This window comes from Beta vulgaris, chromosome 8 (assembly GCF_026745355.1).
Source record: "Beta vulgaris subsp. vulgaris cultivar EL10 chromosome 8, EL10.2, whole genome shotgun sequence".
Taxonomy (NCBI): Eukaryota; Viridiplantae; Streptophyta; class Magnoliopsida; order Caryophyllales; family Amaranthaceae; genus Beta; species Beta vulgaris.
In genome coordinates, this window is record NC_079209.1 from 10,012,638 (window position 1) to 10,027,856 (window position 15,219).

The following is a 15,219-nucleotide window of genomic DNA, read 5'->3' on the forward strand; positions in this document are numbered from 1 at the left end:
TACTATATGGATATAATGTATGAATATTAGTTTGGAAAAATGGATCAGAATACCCCCAACTTTGGGCGGTCCGCTTTTAATACCCCCAACTTTGGATTATTTTTAAATACCCCCAACTTTGGGGTGGTCCGCCAAAAATGCACCCAGATGACTTGTAACCTGTTAACAAGGTAATTTTTTTATTTCTCTTTTATTTTTAATTTCGACTCCTACCCACCACCACCAACCACCCCTCCCCCACCCCAGACCCTCCCTCTCCCCTCCCCGGCTGCCAACCCTCACGCTAGCCCAACCATCCCCCACTCCCACCACCCCAGAACCCCCCCCCCCCACTCCCATCCCTAGCAGTCCCCCCATCCTCCACCCCGTACCCCCTCGCCACTCCAACCCAGCAGCCCCCAATCCCCCACCCCACCCCCACCCCCCACAGAACCCCCCTCCCCTAAAACCCTTCGAAACCCCCTCCCCTAACCCCGTCGAAATCCCCTCCCTCCCCTCGATTTTCGCCACCCCTCGCCACTCCTAACCCAGCAGCCCCCAATCCCCCAACCCCCACCCCGAGCAGCATTCCCCCCTGCCCTAACAACCTTCGGAACCCCCCTCCCCTAACCCCCGTCGAAATCTCCCTCCCCTCCCCCTCGATTTTCTCGGTTTCTGACCTCTTCCTTCGTCACAGTACTGAAGTCTTTCGGTGGGGTTTGCTGGAAATCGATGGGGGTGCAGGTAGGGGTTCGAAGGGGGTTAGGAAAGGGGGGAATTCAATGGGTGATGGTGGTCAGGAAGTGGCAGTGGGGTAGGTGGGTGGGGGATGACGAGAGGAGAGAGAGAGATAGCAGAGGGGGAGGTTTTTTGGTTTACCAGTTCATCCGGTAATAACAGGTAAATGGTGCATTTTTGGCGGACCACCTCAAAGTTGGGGGTATTTAAAAATAATCCAAAGTTGGGGGTATTAAAAGCGGACCGCCCAAAGTTGGGGGTATTCTGATCCATTTTTCCTATTAGTTTCACTTACACGGTTTCATTGTAATTATATGAATGAAAAGATGTTTGGCCCAAAATATTAAGATTATTATTAATGAAAATAATGAAAATATATTTGGCCCAAACATTTTTAAGGATTTATTGAAATAAACTAAAGTAAGTGTGGGTTGCATTATTGGAATTCGGGCCAAAATCTATGCGTTTAAAATAATTACATCGGGCCATGAGAAGTAAAGTAATTGTGGGTCGCATGATTTGAATTCATTTTTTACTTGCATGAGTTTTAATTTATGATTTTGCATGAGTTTTAGTTTATGATTTTCCAAAATCATCGAAATTTACTTCATCTATATTTACATAGCTCAATGTTATTTCTGATTTATGTAGGATTAACTGTAATTTTTTAAACTCCCAACTTGTTTTTTTTAGTATATGAGTAGTAAAATCACTACACTACCAAAAAAAATATTATCTTATATGATTTCATAACTAAAAACATGAAGTTACTAAAAAAATACATGTATAAGAAATGAGTATGTATTTATTTAACTATAAATTTATTTTAATAATATTAAATTACAATACTCGATGTAAACAAACTTATAACTATAAATTATTTGCCTACGACATGCTTAACAAAAAGTAACGAACTTTTCGATCACATTTGATTCGTCACACTCAACTTGAAAGGCACACACTTTTGTTGAGGACATGTACTCACGAATCTGCCACTTGTTCATGTCATTCTTGTGTTATTGTTGGATCTTGCAATAAAGCTCTAGTTTAGTTACTAAATTAATTCTACTTTTTATCCATATAATATTCATCATTCTAGAAAATATAATCCTACACCTTAAAATCCCACTCATACCTATTTCTATAAATTAAGCAACTAGGCATTTTCAAGCCCTCCTTTTTTAGCTTTTCATCTTTATTACAAAGATATATAACGGATATCAAATTAGTTGCAGTTTTGAGTCCTAAATTTGATGCCTTCTTTATCTTTTGTAATCATTGATGCCAACGACACTCTAAAACATGGCAACCTAGAAAAAAAAATATAAAACAATATTTGAAAACCACTTAAATAAAACTAAAATAAATTTGATACTCTTATAGTACTTGTTTTAATAAACGAAATTAATAATTAAAAAAATATAGACAATTTTTTCACAGTATGATTTTTAAATAAATAAACGAAGTTAATAATTATAAATAAATTAAGACAATTTAGCATGATTTTAATGATTAAAATATACTAATGAAATATAAATAACAACAAAAAAACGTTAATTTATTGCGAATTACATAACGTAACATATGGTGCTTAAAATTACTATCCTAAATGTTATATCTTATCTATTATCTAAATTTAGTTATAGCCATATATAGTATAAGTAAAAATAACTTTGAACTATCGAATACCTAATACAACAAAATTATCTTATATATTTCAATACAAAAAATTATACTTACAAATCCATAACGTAGTAGTGACTCCGAATCATTTGCTTCCACGCAACGGTCAAAAAACTTTCTTGTATTTTGATCAAATCTAAGAAAACTATTAAATCGTATAACTTAGTAATTAATTATTGAAATTAAATATATTTAAAAGTTCGAAATAATGTATCTATTATTCAACAAAATACATTAAAAAGACTAAAAATATATAAAACACTAAATAAATTACCAATAAAAATTCAAAAGTTATATTAGATACATGATAACAAAAGATACGAAAAGATAGTCTAAGAACAAATCTACTAAAATTAAGAACAACTAACATAATATAACATAACATAACACACGACTAAAACTAAGATCAACTCAAATTAATTAAAACTACAAACTTAATTATTTTAAAGGCTACATTAGTCATAGATTTTGACACACCATCTTCAATCATCACCGTTCTTCACTTCATCATGAAATTTTTTTTTAAAAAAAATTGCTTCTTGAGAAGCAAGTTCAATTTGGTTACGAAAATAGATAATTTGATCAATGTAATCCATGGTTACCTTTCCTTCATCTTCTTCTAATTTGCGTAATTTGTAACATGCATTCAAAATTTTCTGATCAATTGTCGACCAAAACTCCAAAAATTCGAAAGTTTTCTCGTTAACTTCTTTGACATGCTTGGCGATTTTGGGATCCATTGAGATGATTGCTTTAATTTGAGAGCTTTGAGAGTAATAGATGAAATGTGTTAGAGATCAATGAGTTGATATATTAAAAAACAACAAAGAGGAATTTTCCTCTTTTATAGATGAAAATGACCGATTTTCATTAGGTTAAATTTATTGGATTTAGGTGGAAGTTGCTATTGCATTTATAAGGATTGACCAATTTTAGTCAAATTTGAAAAAGACATGGTATTGATAGGTTGCATTGATCGATTTTTACAAATGTTATATCAATGCGTTTCATTGGTTGGAAGATATATTAATTGGTAGGATACTTAATTTTAATTTTTTAAAATTTTTGAAGGGGGAAATTCATATACTTTTAGATGTAGTACATTGCTATCAAAGCATTCGATTGCAATAATTAATCTAATAGCTGACCTTCAATGTAAACAATAATTATTGAAAAAAAATATATGAAAAAGGTAAATGTAATGACATAATGGCTATCTAACTTAAAAGAAAAAGAAGAACAATATTAAGGCATATTGGACGTACAAACTAAAAAGAATAAATAAGTATTATTATTTGAATGACATTTAAATCACCAATATTGTATAATTAAAGGTCATACAATGTCATAAAAAAAACTAATCACTTTCATTAGATAAATAATGCAACAAAACACTTTTTGTAGTTGGTATAACACATTCGTCTTTCATGTTGATTTCTTCAAATGTACTCCCTTTGTTTCGTAAAGATCTTCCCTCTTTCTGTTTAAGTGCGTTTCCAAAAGATCTTCCCTCTTTTACTTTATTCCTTATTTGGAATTTTTTTCCCCTTCTTAGCCTCTCATGTCCCTATCATATGGTCCACCATTACATTATTAATTCAATTTTACTTCCTTTCTCTCTCCTACTTTAACTCTTTTTTATTTGTTTATTTATCTTAGCCCCTTTGTCTCTCCTACTTTACCCACCCCACACCCCACACAAGTGGAACCTCCTCGGTACCTGTAGGAACAGTAACAAGGAAGATCTTTAGGAAACAAAGGGAGTAATTCGACATAAAAAAATTGAGTTCGATGAGGCTTGCAATGAAGAAAGTGTAGTGCCATATATTCTAAATCAATATAAATTCTAGAATCCTTGATTGTAGAAAAAAACATACTTCAATATATACCAATTTTTCGAATTCATATATTCTAGATCTGCAATATCCTTCAGACTTTGTAGAATTTAATGTGATCAAAACGGGACATTGTTAGTAATATACCTTCGTGATCAAAAATATTAGAATGTTCCACTTTAGTATGCCAAATCTTTAAATTTATAGGTGAGGAAAATGTGTCAAATGAACCATAGTCATTTTCCATTACCAAAAAAAATTAAGGTGCACATATTAGGGTTTATGAGTTCTGGAGGTTGTAGCCAAATGCAAAGATGATTATAGTATTTAGGACCTGTTCTCTTTGGCATAAAACAGCTGAACTGAACTGAATTGAACTGAACTGAATTGAATTGAACTGAACTGAATTGAACTGAACTGATCTGAACTGAACTGATCTGAACTGAACTGAACTGAAATGAATAGTGATATGTGAGAGTAAAAGTATTGTCAAGAGCTAAACTGAACTGGTCTGAACTGAACTGAACTGATATGAACTGAACTGAACTGAATTGAACTGAACTGAATTGAACTGAACTGAACTGAACTGAATTGAACTGAACTGAACTGAACTGAAAATAAGCTGGGGAGAACAGGCCCTTATAGTGCAAAAAAAAAAGTCGTTTTTACCAAGGTTTAAAAAAATGTAAATGAATATCATTAATTGAGAATTTCAATATTAAAGATTGATTGAATTAATCAATCCCTAAAATCACGTCTTTCAATTTAGGAATGATTTTGATTCAGGCAATTAACGTGCACATAATTGAACATGATTGAAGATTGTAACCGATTGAATTTCGAATGATTTCGGGGGAGGGGGGGTTTTAAAATTTTCGGTCATTACAATAGAGAAATGAATAACATGTGGCGTTTTATCCTAGTTGGACAATGTTTTCATTGAAAAAACTGGCATGTAGGATTAATGAGGGTAAGGGCCTGTTCTCTTCGGCATAAAACAGCTAAACTGAACTGAACTGAATTGAACTGAACTGAACTGAATTGAACTGAACTGATCTGAACTGAACTGATCTGAACTGAACTGATCTGAACTGAACTGAACTGAACTGAACTGAAATGAATAGTGATATGTGAGAGTAAAAGTATTGTCAAGAGCTGAACTGAACTGAACTGGTCTGAACTGAACTGAACTGATCTGAACTAAACTGAACTAAACTGAACTGGACTGAAGTGAACTGAACCGAACTGAACTGAATTGAACTGAACTGAACTGAACTGAAAATAAGCTGGGGAGAACAGGCCCTAAGAGTCTCAAATTTGAGGGAGAATTCGTGAGAGAAATTTTCAAGGTAATACATAGAATTTATAAAGCAAGGTTTATTAATATATTATATAAGGTTTTTTGTCAGAAAGGACCTAATAAAATACAAGTTTTGTGGGGAATGACCTAATAATTTTTTTTTGTCAAAAAGGATCTAATAAAATACTTCTAATTGTGAATAAGAACCACTTTATGAATTTTCGGCCAAATTTACCATTTACCCACGTTGACCCTTTTTTTTTACCCCTAGTTGACTCTTTAATGTTTTGTAAATATTTTAACTAACCCAAACATATTGAATTCTCACACTTTCCTCCCAAAAGCGCAATCTCCATTGAAGGGAAGCATCAACCTATTCGATCTTATCCTGCAACCTTCATCAAATCCAAGATATATTTTGCTCTTCAAATTTTTCTCTCTCAATGTTTAAGAGTTTTTGAAATTTAGGGCTCCTATTATACGTTTTTCCCAAAAATAGCAAATTATGGTTTTTAATTTTACGGTAATTTCTCTTGTCCTCCTAATTCTACGATAATAGAAACAGAACATTAAAGAGTCAACTAGGGGTAAAAAAAAGGGTCAACGCCGGTAAATGGTAAATTTGGCCGAAAATTCATAAAGTGGTTCCTATTCACAATCGGAAGTATTTTATTAGGTCCTTTTTGACAAAAAAAAATTTATTAGGTCCTTTCCCACAAAACTTGTATTTTATTAGGTCCTTTCTGACAAAAAAAATCCTATTATATATATAGATAATTTGATTATATTATAGAAAGTAGATAGTTTATTTGTTGTATTTTTTGTGATAAGGGGAAGAAAGAAAAGTTGTAAAGTTCTATATATATCCTTTTTTTTCTTTTACTATTTTGAAGGAATCCTTTTTATCTTTATTATTTTGAAGGAATCCTTTTTTATCTTTTGTATGTAGTAAAATTAATTTGCTTCTGTTTATTGGTAGAGTCCTAGAGTTCAGCAAATAAGCATTGAGCCAGAATTCTTGTTAGTCTACCACTCTACCTAAGCCCAATAGCCCAGTACTTTTTTTTTTTGCTTTTGAGATCTGTAATTGTGCCCAACATTTTACAAGTCCAACATGCCAAAATATGAGGAAAGATGTCTCTAATCGTACCCCTTATTTCTCTCAGAAACCCTTGTTGGGTTGTACGGCCCAAATTCTATGAAGCCCAAATATCAATTTGAAGTTCATGTTGACTCGTGATCATATTTGCAGCAAATCTTATGTCGGCAAATGTAGAGCATTGAGGCAAAATATTCTAAATATTTCTAGAAGTTGATCCCCCTAAGTCATATTTGCCGACAAACACCAACTATCGTAGTTGAACATTTCATTTATTCATCCACCAAAGCATACAAGAAGCTATAGCACAAGTCTTCCCATTACGAATTCTCCTTGCACCTTGCAATATCCCAATGCCATTAGGATCTGTTTGGTTGGTATTATTATAATTTTGGAAACGGATTGAGGTAGCCCATTCCTTTTCTATATATTTGGTTGAGTTGTCCATCTTTTTCACTCCCTTACTGGCCCAAATCTAATTTCTCTATTTTGAAATCGGCAAAGTGGTGATTAAGCCCCTTAGGTTTGATCAAAAGTGAGATTAAGCCCCTCGAGTTACACTTGTGGTGATTAACCCATATAACTTCACACAAATGTGAGATTACACACTTATTTGTATATTTAACCAATTTTCTTTTACTAAAGTATATTTTTAGGATAAATAAACACATGGGATAAAATTCTGAAAATCATTTATGATAATTTAAAATATCTTAAATACATCATTATACATATTAAGTAAAAACATACATAAATAAATAAAAAGAAATCAATCTATTCTCTGTACGTGCGACATCTCTTCTCCAGTTCTCCCTCATAGCCTTTCCAAGATTCTGCTCTATCGCTCCTGGTTCTCAGCTTCCATGGATTCTGACTCAACTCAAACAGGTATTCTAGTATTCTCTCTTCATATTCAAATTGTTATCAAACCTCAAAGCTGTGATGTTGATGGCTCTTAGCAAACTTTTTCTTGGTTCCCTTTTTTATCTTTTATACAGCAAGAGCAATCTCACTAAATCCTCAATTGAATAGGATGTTGAACTCTTTGACAAAGGAGAAGATGACAGATTCTCCACCTGGGCCAAAAATTAACATCAAAATACGATAAAGTGGTGACATATTTAACTTGTATTGAGTCCATCAATTATACATCCCAATTCCCAATCTGCAGTAATGGTTTTTGTGTGATACAACCTGTAAAAGGAAAGATTTAAGAAAAATATGTATTAAAAATTTAACACGATCTAACAAGTACCAATAATGAATTCATTAGGGTTTGATGACATATCTTAACATTCTAATGTTGTGATCAGAGGGCTCAAAAGAATATACCATGAAGCTAGATAAAATCCACTCGAGCACAAAGTATATGTAATTCATTGAAATTGAGCAATTGTAATTAAGTACAAAGTAACACCTAGAATCCATATAAGTATATGAATGATTTTTTATTGAAAAATTATCTTACAATTTTCCCGCATTTTTTGAGTGTGAATATGTCTGCATATTTATAATCATTGTTGATGTGTTTTTCCTTTTCTATTAAATTTTGTATCTCGTTATTGGCTATGTACTATAAGATGTTCTGTAACAGCCCCCTTCATAGCTTACTTTAAATTAATTAAAAACTAAATTTTCTAGCATTAGCGAAAGCAAAATCATAATTAAATAATACGGAGGTTGTCACTTGCTGGAGTCAACCCATTAATAAAGCTGAATTGACTCTGCGAGCTAATCTTAAAAGAACATTCATCACACAAAAGATAAGTTAGTTATTACAGGCCCAAAATAAGTTTATAACGTAAATTCAAACATTCTTCATAAAACAGAAGTAAGTCGCAAAATATGATCATGTTCAAGCTTGGATCCACTATGATAGTTGAGACATGACTTCACTACAGCTAGCTCTTCCATCGGACTACCTTAGCTTGCTATTCCCTGCACAAGAGTCTGTCCCCACCAGGGCAGGTTCACAGAACAAAAGTCAGCTTACACTGGTATGCAAATCAACCCAATAAAAATGGATTATGGTGCCTGAAAACAAGGAGTGTTCACACTCTAAAGGTGTTCTGCAAATCAATACGTTAAGGAAATGAACCGTTATGGTAAGAATACACATTTTAAATGCTCATAGGTTTATTGCAAACATCTACATACAAACACAAGTTGAAAATGTTTATTTTAGAGCGTAGAAAGAAGATAACACAATGAGGTGCATTAAGGTGCAACCTCCACACAATTCGGAGTTAAACTCCTACTATTTTCTCGCTTGCAAGCTTTTATAGGACATGTCCTCTCACACATTACACACATTCTTGTTCACTACACAAAACGGATTCACATTCTTTAATAACAGACACACTTACTAAAACGGTTTGTAAAAAAGTCACATTAAAACTTAAGTTGTAAAAATTGATTCAAAGTTTGGTTAAGGATGGATTAATGGACTTAGGACAGTAGAGAATCCACACAATTCGACCTAACCAAACATAAGAATAATTTAGGTTTGATGTGCGTAAAATGGTGATTTCGGACCTCATAAAGAAGAATACTTTGAATAGAATATGATCATCGATTATGATTGAGTAATATAAGTAAAACAAATCATGTTTAAGCTACTGAAAATACCCACATGCTATTGGAAATGTTCCCCTTGAAAGGTTATAGGAAATCAAGTAATATCACATAGTAAAACATGCCTTTAACAACACTTTTTAGTATAAAAATTCTACTTCCATCCTAAAAGATGTTCTTAGCTATTAACGCACATGCATATCACAACCTAATATCATCCAACCTACTGCCTAGTTACCAAAAATCCATCCAAAATACCAATATTCACAATCCTTTACCAAACCGAGTAAAATCCACATACTATCCTTCTTAAGGTAAGAAAAGAAACCCCTTTTCATTTGTTGTTTCATCATGCAAAGGGTTATACTTATAGGTCATCAAAATACAGAATTCAATAGTCATTCAAACCAAAAATTCAACCTCAAATTCGTTCCCAAATAAATTTAGTAATTTCCATAATACTTAACCTTCAAAAAGGGATTGAATTTGCATACCTTAACTTGTAAATGGCGTAACTCGACTTCTCCTTGTCCTTTGGATGAGATTCTTACTTATTTGGAATCCTTAAACACCTATTTACATCCACAAAAAATTCATAAGGTTTTACCTAAGAGAAGTACTTCAATTTACCCAAACAATTCAACATACCTACTGATTTTCTGGTTGAGGAAGATGTCTCTTTTTCTTGAACTTCTTGACCTTGAACGAATGATTTCTTGGCTACCCAGTATGCTCCTATATGTATATAACGAAGATCAGGTCTTGCATGCAGGAAATATTGAGGAAAATTTCGAGAAAACACAAGCAGAGGTGAGCTCTGCTGTTACCGCCAGAAATGGCGTATAGGGGAGGAAAGAGAGATGAGTTTTGGGCAGAGGTTTTCTGGTTGAGTTTGGTGATGAAACTTATGTAAAATATGGAGGTGTATGTGAGGAAGGTATAAGTATATCTTTCCAGCCTTGGTCGACACATTTAAGTGGGTTAATATGGTTCCATTCCACTTGGTGCATTTAACAATTTCCAGCTCTTCTCTTTTACCTAAACATGACTCCAATCTTTTATTATACCATATGCTAGTGATCTAACTTTTCACAAGATGATTATTTCACCCCAAATATCCACAACATATCCTCCCTTGATTTATCTAAACCCATTTATTAAAAGAAACTCTAAAATCCATTATATTAAGCATAATCGTTAATTTGCTTAATAGTTGAACATAATTTCTATCTTCCAATAGTTCTCAATTTCTACAACTCAACTTCTTAAAATAATATATCGGTCCTAAGTGTTCACATGTAACTTAATAAAATTATTATCTTTACATAATTCCTTTTAAGCCCTAATTACACACAAGCATAATTTATTTTTATTTTTTTTTACATACAACTTATCATACGTATTATCTACGTACGATCACATTTAAATTCCACGATTTAGGTTACTTAATCATATATTAATCCCTCATTATTTACCGGCTGTTACATGTTCTACCTGTGAATATCGTCACTTTCAAGTTTCATCATGGAGGTCAACTAAATGTCAACGGTGATGAGTTAGAATATGTGGGTGGTTCCGCCTTTAAGGGTACAATAGATATATGTGCACTAATGCCGACAGAAATTTGCAACATCATGCAGAGGGTATCTAATCACCAACAACTGATTCCTTATTATCATGTTAAGGGAAAAGGTGTTTAAGTTTTGAATGATAAAATAATGGAAGAGTTGAGAATACAAGGAGTTACACACGAAAGCATCGAGCTCTACTTTGTTTGGGAGCCTATTCATCAAGTATATGTCAGTGAGGATTTCTCTTAAGAAGTTGTTGTAGAATTAAACTCAGAAGTCCCAGTTGAGATTGTTAGGTATGAGAGTGTGACTTGAGATCTACATGATGAACTTCATGAAGACATATATTGGAGTGTGTAACAGCCCGCACTTCCGAGCTGCTAGCTAAACATACTTAAGATTCACTAATTACAATCAACGCTTAATAAACCTCGAATTAATAATTACTCGCAGCGGAACATAAACCTTAAAGCGATCCTGGACCTGTGGGTTATGGGCCTACCACAGTCATCCTCGAAAACCAAATAACATATTACATAATACCTTGCTCGACTTCCAAAATAATATAATAAGTTATTCACAAATTAGGATATATAATCCTAAATACAACTTCTGAGCCATTATATCTAATTATAACCTTGATAACTGATTCTTCCTTTTGACTCCATTCTGAGCTTTCCGCACACGAACCTGCAAATCACTAATAATGAACTCTGCCCCCACCAGGACAGGTTCCAAGAACAAAATCAGGAAAACTGAGTACACACTGTCCAACCAGAACATCTTTTCAGTGGCTTAAAAACGTATGTACAAATTTAAACTTATCTTACGAAACAATTGTAATCAAGATTTTTACAAAACATTTGCAATCAAGATACATCAAAGTCATAAAGAAGTATATAACAAATATTTGAACATAGTTTGTAATGCTACTTCCATAGAACTAATATAATCTTTCGAAGTCAACTCTAACATACTTTACGTCAATAAATCTCTCCACTTCTATGGATCATATACCAAAAATATTTAATCCATCTGATCCAAAAATCTTTAATCCATATGCATATCATAGTTAACTCCTGCATAAATTCCTAACAGGTTCTTTAGTAATCATTTCCAAAATCGGCGCATGAACTCTATAACTTGGGTGCGTAAAACATTATTTCTGAAATCAAAGTTTAAAATATCTTTCATAAAACCACTCGAATACTAAAGATACCATTCGAATATTCAAATACATATTCTATTGTTTTTTTTGTTTTTTTTTCTTTCAATATCATACTGGGGAAGAGAACACGAATAGAGTTGCCTTTCAGGCGAATTCTCTAAGCTTTATACAAGGGACGTCTCCCTCTTCCATTTTGTACTGCTTGCAAGACTTTTAGGTCATGACCCCACATAACAGAGCAATACCCGCTCTAACACATAATGAGCAATACTCGCTCTAATACATAATGAGCAATACTTATTCTACGAATGTTGTTCGTCACTGCTTTAGCAGCTTCTTCCCCTCATAAAAACAGAATCATAAATTCATATTTCGAAATTTCAAATTCATAAATCTCAAGTTCTCATAATAGAATCACTTTCGGGTATTTGATATACCCAAAATTAAATTGCTTGCATAATATAATCGAGTTTCTAGTAACTTGGTATAAATCAGCCTTTTATAAAAATTCTTTGGCTAAATCTCTTCCAAATACGGATTTAAAGAAACTATGCTTCAATCCTATAAAAGATTATTCCAAACAAAACATTGCTTATCAAAAGATCATAGCTCCAAATTAGAGTTTCTATTTTATGTCAACTTCATATCTAGCTAAGACACCAATGCTCTTTACGAAGAATAAGCTTTCCATTTAATCTTATTTAGCAATCCATCAAACTCACAAATATCTCCAACATATATTTCCTACCTTACAAAACCCATTTCCAAGGATTCGAAATTCTTCAAAGACTACCTCTGAATAATGTGATATATCTTTTAGTCTGATGTTCTTTTCCTTCCCAAAACACATTCATAAGCTTACTTATAACTTTACAGATGCATACTAAATCTAATTTCCCAAATGAATTATTGCTGGCTCCAATAGTATCATATATTCCCACCGTATAACCAAAGTTTCTTCAAGAGAATATCTAAATGTGCTTCTAAAGAATATAATTTAATCATCATTTGGATTCTTCCCCTCACAAACATATAACACGATAATTAGTTTATGAACTTAGAAACTCTTATTTTCCGAAACCGAAAGGTACAAATCCTCAAATTTATATCGGAACTCCTTCCTTTTGAAAACTCATCTTATATTCATAATGAATCGCATTACAAGTATCTCCCTATCATTTACATACACAATATAGATTCATAAATTATCTAGTAGATATATCAATTATGCTTGATATCTCATTCTAAAGTCATATCCATTTATAACTTACTTGTATTTGAAATAACTCATACGCTTACTTAGTGAAAACATAAAACATAACACATAACTTATAGCTAATAGAATTTAACCTGCGATTTAGTTCTACCTTTGTCTTAAAACTCATGAACATGTATTTTAGAAACCATATAGTACACAAATCACCTTTTTTAATACAACATGAGTTTAACTTTTGAAAACATATCAAGATCAACTTGTATAGTTTATATGATCAATCGAAATATCAATAATATATTTGGAAAGTGGAGGGACATGTGTGTACCTTTACCCAACTTCGCATATAGCCCCATTAGTACATCATCTTTGCATACCAATCGATATATGAACTCCACAACGATTTACCATAAAACAATAATTATCATTAGTAACCATTCTCAAGTAGAGTATACACTCAAATTCAACTTGCAATCATAAATTCCTTTGCTTAATTATCTGGAATCCTATAACCCAATGACCACTTTATGGCTCACAACCCATTAATAATATTGCTCGCACCATGATAAATATAATAGCATCTTATATATTTGAGAGTAACTAGCTTGTAACTAAAATCTTGATTCCTTAGTCTTATTATCTTCAACTAGCTGAATTTTCCCAATAATCACTGCTCAACTAACTTGGCAGACTCACAATCATGGATTTCAATACAGATATATTGAACGAATTGACACAAAAACAATTCCTGAACTTTATAATCAAAACCAAGTTCTTTACAAAAAGTAATTTGCTCTCTTAATAACAATATAAGAGGTTGAAAAGAAATAATTATGAAACCATAATTATCATTCTATAACCACAACGAATTACCAGATATTTTACCAAAAATCCACCAAACAAATTGCCCGAATTACATTAATTGAAAAGAGAGAAGGAACTCTGTTTATACCTTTAATAAAAAGCAAAAGATTCAATCTTTAATAACAACAACCCAAATAACATCAATTTGAATCCTAAAATCTGATTTTCCAACTCAATAATAAATTCAGTAATACTTATGAAAATCAAAACTATTATAAATATACAAATCAGAATACTATTGATGAAATAAGAGTCAAAACACTCAAAATTATACCTTCCCAAAGAAATCAGATGGACAATATCAATAGAATCCGGTGAATGAATGAAGCGGCAACGAGTTCGACGAAGCTACAGCAATAACGACGAGAACTCGCCGGCAAAGAGCACCACAGCAGCATCGACGGTGCCGAAATTCCGGTCGGACACCGACGACAGCAGCACAGACGTAGAAAAGAGAGAAAAAAATAACAGAGGAGAGAGAAAATCCACAACCCAGCAGCACAATTCAACAATAAAATAGAGGAGATAAAAAAAATCTGGCAACCACAGTAGCAGTAGCGGCGGCAGCGCCGGCAGAGGAGCAACATGACGACAGTAGAGGAAAGAGGGAAAGAACACTGAGTGAGTGAGTGAGAGAAATGGGTTAAGGTTTGGGTTTGATTTATTTTGTTGAAGAAAAACGAGGGTTTGACAACAAATCAATGTTGTGGCATTCCCACCAAAAGCCACGCATCATATATATATATATATATATATATATATATATATATATAATTATATATATATATATATATATATATATTTTTTCTTCTTCTCTTTAACTCAATTAATTCATTTCTACAAAATAAACCCACAAAGATATAATAATAATAATAACTTTATAAAATTAAACATATAAATATATTACAAACACGACAATATAATTTTTATACTTCGCAGCTCAAATAAAATAAAGTTTTCGAAATATGATTATCTTAATAAATATAATTAGCATTTAATTAAAGGTACTCAAAAACAGGGCTATTACACTGAGCCTGAAGAGGTTGTTGATAATCTGGAAGCAGGTAGTAGTGATGAAGAATTTATTGATGTGCAAGAGAAGAAAAGGGAGTGGCTGTCTAAGAGAAACAACTCAGGGAAAACACAAATCGTAAAAGACAAGGGTGGGAATGTAAAAAATCAGAAGGCAAGAGGT

The 15,219-nt window shown here is 32.8% G+C and overlaps 2 long non-coding RNA genes across 2 annotated transcripts; both read right to left on the bottom strand.

The window, feature by feature from the left end:
* Positions 1-8,284: 8,284 nt before the first annotated feature.
* On the bottom strand, positions 8,285-10,168 carry LOC125492373 (uncharacterized). The gene is made up of 3 exons (XR_007268950.2): positions 9,857-10,168; positions 9,703-9,780; positions 8,285-8,584 (listed from the first exon to the last, which is right to left on the bottom strand). It is a non-coding gene; the product is annotated as an uncharacterized LOC125492373 (long non-coding RNA).
* Positions 10,169-11,090: 922 nt separating this feature from the next.
* On the bottom strand, positions 11,091-14,292 carry LOC125492372 (uncharacterized). The gene is made up of 2 exons (XR_007268949.1): positions 13,489-14,292; positions 11,091-11,492 (listed from the first exon to the last, which is right to left on the bottom strand). It is a non-coding gene; the product is annotated as an uncharacterized LOC125492372 (long non-coding RNA).
* Positions 14,293-15,219: the final 927 nt, after the last annotated feature.